This window comes from Rutidosis leptorrhynchoides, chromosome 1, assembly GCF_046630445.1.
Source record: "Rutidosis leptorrhynchoides isolate AG116_Rl617_1_P2 chromosome 1, CSIRO_AGI_Rlap_v1, whole genome shotgun sequence".
In the NCBI taxonomy this organism is placed as follows: Eukaryota; Viridiplantae; Streptophyta; class Magnoliopsida; order Asterales; family Asteraceae; genus Rutidosis; species Rutidosis leptorrhynchoides.
In genome coordinates this window covers 660935399-660940127 of record NC_092333.1, presented here as the reverse complement: position 1 = coordinate 660940127, position 4729 = coordinate 660935399, and the positions used below count along the sequence as shown (strand labels likewise).

General features: G+C 32.5%; 1 long non-coding RNA gene across 4 annotated transcripts; it reads left to right on the top strand.

Annotated features, from left to right (window-relative positions):
• Positions 1 to 557: 557 nt before the first annotated feature.
• Positions 558 to 3369, top strand: LOC139885862 (uncharacterized). Of its 4 annotated transcripts, XR_011772137.1 has the most exons (4): positions 558 to 697; positions 2366 to 2471; positions 2940 to 3079; positions 3211 to 3369. It is a non-coding gene; the product is annotated as an uncharacterized lncRNA (long non-coding RNA). The 4 variants fall into 4 exon arrangements; XR_011772138.1 differs by lacking the exon at positions 558 to 697 and having other exon boundaries at positions 715 to 2471; positions 2956 to 3079; XR_011772136.1 differs by lacking the exon at positions 558 to 697 and having other exon boundaries at positions 715 to 2471; positions 2926 to 3079.
• Positions 3370 to 4729: the final 1360 nt, after the last annotated feature.

Sequence of the window (4729 nt, the reverse complement as noted above, 5' to 3'; positions counted from 1 at the left end):
TTGGCGTTTCGAATTATTTATGGATCCACTTGAAATGTAACGTGATGCTCTAATAATACAAATTTGATAATTACTAATTAGTATGTTATCCGTGTAGGATTGAGTGGCAAGGATGGGATAAACATAATGATAATGTTATTCTATAAATCAACAGAGAAATTAATATCCAGAACGTGGTGATCATAAAAAATAAAGATAGATATATAAAACATGATAACAAGGATTATTATAGTAGAGAGCTTAAAATGTCGAATTATTACAAGAAAAATGTGTCAACTGTACGTTGTATTTAGGGATCAAGGTGTATTATACATATAACTAAAACTCAAAATGTATTGGCTTCTCGCTCAGTTCAATTGGAGCTAAAATTGATTTGGGCTTAAACAGAAATTGTAATAAATTAATCTTTCATAATTGGGCCAAAATAATATGGTGCCCTAAAGTTTATGTCACCCTGGGTATTTGCTTGTTGTGGTCTTTATCTTGGGCCGGCCATGCTTCAAAGTTGATTTATTCTAATAAAGTATAACAGCCCAACACTGGTTTGGCGTATTTGATTGTGATGTAAAATTAGGGTTTTTTCAAAAGCATGTGTTTCAGCGATTTCTTCTTCCCATTGTTTTATAATCGCATACAACTTTTGAGGAAATATCACTACTGTTGTTCCCGTCACCTCTGCTGTTGCAATTGGTTATTGGTATCTCTTCTGCAACTTTTTATACACTTATAATTAGTGGATAAATTATTTGATTTTTCAGTTGTAGGTGACGGTATTTGTGTTAACCCTAATGCTAGCGTAGCTTTTTTTTTCTCTGCGATGTTTTTGGACGTTCATTTTTCTATGACGTATCGTATTTTTCCTGCGAAAATTGCCATTAATTGAATATTTACGGGTTCGCATCTGTGTATTTTTGTCACTTTTATTGGGGTGTTGTTGTTGCCCGCCACATGTTCGTGAAAATGTTTGAAAGAGGTAGTTTGATGTGAAAGTTGTGAGCATTAGTGTATGATGCGTATATGTACCTGAATTTTAAAAATTCCTATAAAATTAGGGCTAGAAAGATGGAACTCTAATAGCAGCTAGGTGTAAAGGATTTTGTGACATCCTTTTATTTAATTTATTTATTTATTTGGTAGGGATGTGTTTCAAATACCATTCGCAGGTTGGTGAATGAGTGGAATTGAATGTGTTTGGCTGTTGTTCCCAGCTATAATTCAGACCTGGACAACTCTATTTTACAAATCGATAGTACCGGTACATGGTAAACAAAGGCTGTGATGATCAATAATAATATCTAAGTAAATGATTACGGAATATTGAAGATCTGATCAGCACTTTGGCATGGCAACAACCGGATGGCACCGAATCAGTGCAACTGTGTGTGTTTGCAGCCATGACGGATTTCGGATCTTCTTTTGTCCTAAAACCTCATTTTTATAATATGAACCTATATAATTTCCTCAAACAGTTAATGTGATATTGTATATGTGCTAGCCATACATGATTTCACACTTATGTTTTAAACATGAGGTGCTAATATTTCTGTATCACTGCTAATAATTTCTATCCTAATTATAATAATAACAGCCCAACACTGGTTTGGCGTTTTGTGTGTTTATTTGTCGCTAATGTTGTCGTTTTAAACTCTTAATTGACATTTGCAGTTTTAATTTTGGGCAAGTACGTCTAATCTAATAATAGGCAAAAGTGGGTTTATCATTTTTGACTTTTTGGCTGCCGTTTTATCCGATGGTGACTGGGGTATTTAATGGACCACGTGTCTTCCTTATTGGTATCTCATTGCTATATAAATAACAGCCAAACGTGGATATGGCATTTTTGGTTTTCGCCAGTCCTTTTATGTGATGGTTAATGAGGTATTTAACGGAGCACGTTTATTTTTTATCGGGGTCCCAATTTGATTTTTACCCCATTTTCTCTTCTGACAAACAAAGGTTGTGATGATCAGTACTAATATGTGAGTAAATAATTGGGGAATATTAAAAATCTAGCCCGCACCTTGGCAAGGCAACAACCGGATGGCATGGAATTTTGCAACTGTGTGTTTGTTTGCTGCCATGACGGATTTAAGATATTCTTCTTATCTGAAACCTCATATATGAGACCTGTGCCTATTTAATTTTCTTAAACACATTGAAGTTAGTGTTAGTGTTGATTTGCTATTTGAGCTAACCAAGCTAATGAAGGTCAATAGTGTCGCTTTGTGTAATTGAGTACTCACCATGTCGCTTGGTACTGTTGTGCTCTGGTAATACTATTTATATATTTATCGGACAGAACAATTGAATTTTATGTCTGATAACTTTTTTTTATTATATGTTGAAGGTAAGTGGTTTGTGTCAGGTGATCGTATGCGTAGGCGATTTTAGGATCGATAATCGAGCATTATGAGTTTTGGTACCTTGCAGCCATCGTATAACTCAAGTAACCAACACTGAAATCCACTAAGGTAATTCATGTTCCTTTTGTTCTGCTTTTAAACAATTGAATTTTTTATTGTCTGTTAATTTATCAATATCAGTTATAATTTTGGTTTGTGGTTACTTGATTATGTTGTTTTGGTTGTGTTGTTGCACTATTTTAATGCAAGTGTTTTACATTATTTGTTGTGGCACAATAGTTTCGCATAATAGAATGTCACTGTTCTTAACTCGGACTGTTTTAAATCCTGTTATCAGCAATGTATTCAAACTTTTTTTTAGCTATTTGGTTAAATTAATTTAGTAATCGGAGGATAATCTCTTTTTAGAACTGGGTTGTAATTTATCCCTTCATATCTGATTGGGTCATAAGTATCTTTATATGATATGGGTCTAAGTTGCTACTGCTTTTTGAAATGATATGGGTCTAGGTTGCTACTGCTTTACTTCACTTATCTTGGGTTTTAATGAAGTTTGTATAAGTGTTATGGTTATAGATCATTGTTGTGGCAGCTGCTGTTGTTTACTACTTTTGGTGGGGCTAAGATTTGATTTTACGAAGATTAAAAGTTTACTATATGTGGATTATGATCAATTTTGGTCTTGAAGGGTCAAAGAACCCTCTTCAGTCAACAAGGTGAAACAACTATACTCATTAAAAAAAAAAAAAAAAGATGCTAACATTCTTCATTTTCTTCTAATGGATTTTTCATACAAATATATTGTATTCTTGACTTATATCATCTAACACATATACATGCCACACAGGTGACAAGCAATCAGATACTTCAACTTATTTGTAAATCGTATCTTGTAACTAACATCATCTTTTGTGTAATTGTTGGTAAACATAAGTGCTAAAAAACAAAACATCATCTTTTGTAATAACTACACAACATCATCTTTTGTAAATCGTCCTTTGCGACTATTAGCACCTTTTTTGCATAACGTTGTTACGATCTTAGTATGTAACCCAAACGTATGCATCTAACGTCCGTAGGTACTTACCACACGCCATCTTTTGTATAACACCAGTATACAGCGCAAATGTTATTATCTTAATTTCATTCCAAAGCAGCAACGCGCTTTCGGGCCTCATACTAGTTAATGATTAACTAACAAACCTAGCTAATAGAATAAGATAAAAGATATACCTCTTAATTAAAATCATGTTTGCATGTAGTGAAATATGAATCTTCCTCTGACCTCCTTGTGTTCCTCATGAAAAGTATGCTCACACCCTGAACAATTAAATATTAGTATCATTTTTTATTTGTGAGAAAGAAATTAATTCCAAAAAATAGTACATCTAGAACCAATCTAACCAAACAACTTGACTTGTTTGAAAGAAATCTTCATAAAAACTTTATTATTTCTATTTATTACTACAACATAGGTATTATTAACTACACAAAATCACTGATATGGAAAATACCACTAACCTAAGCTGATTCTATATATGGAAGACATTGATAGTCCAAATCCCGCCAAGATGGAGGATTTCCAACAACGACAAAATGGAAGACAATATTTGTTAAAATTCAAGAAATTTTTTTACAAAGATGATATAAATGTGAAGGATTTTTTTTTAAGAAATAAATAAATAAATATAATTTTTTTAACGAACTCTAAAGATAAATGCTTTTTTTTTTGGGTCTTTTTTACAAGTTAGAGTGAAGATAACCTAATGATGATGGAAGTGAAGTTAACAATCGCTAGAAAGGTACTGTGTGTGTTCAACGCTTCCTATTATTGAGAAGAAAACTACTTTTCTGGAACGAAAGACCAAATTCTTTTGAGAACGGAAGGATCCGTGTGTTGTGTTTTTTGAGGTTGTGTTAAGAAGAAAGGAACTGTATTTGGGTCTTTTTTACAAGCTAGAGTGAAGTTATAAACAATGGCTAGAAAAGCACTATGTGTGTGTGTGTTTCGAGGCTTTCTCTTAAGATGAAAGGAGGTTTGTGTGTACTCAGTGCTGTTTCAAATAATCGATCAAAAGAGTACACATTTTAAAGATTTATGGTCCCTATACTGTACTTGTTGATTTTATTTTATTTTTTATGGATATATATTATAAAAAAATAAGAGTACACATTTTTATTTTTTAATGTTGGAAGCATCAATCGCCATTTTTAATCTATAAAAATTTAACTTTTGCGAAGGAAAATTTAAAACCCTAAAATGGAAACACATAAACATAAAAAATGAACAGAGTAAAAACATTTTTACCTATAAAAATCAAAACTTTATGGAGAAAAATCAAAACCCTATGCCAAAAACACATCCA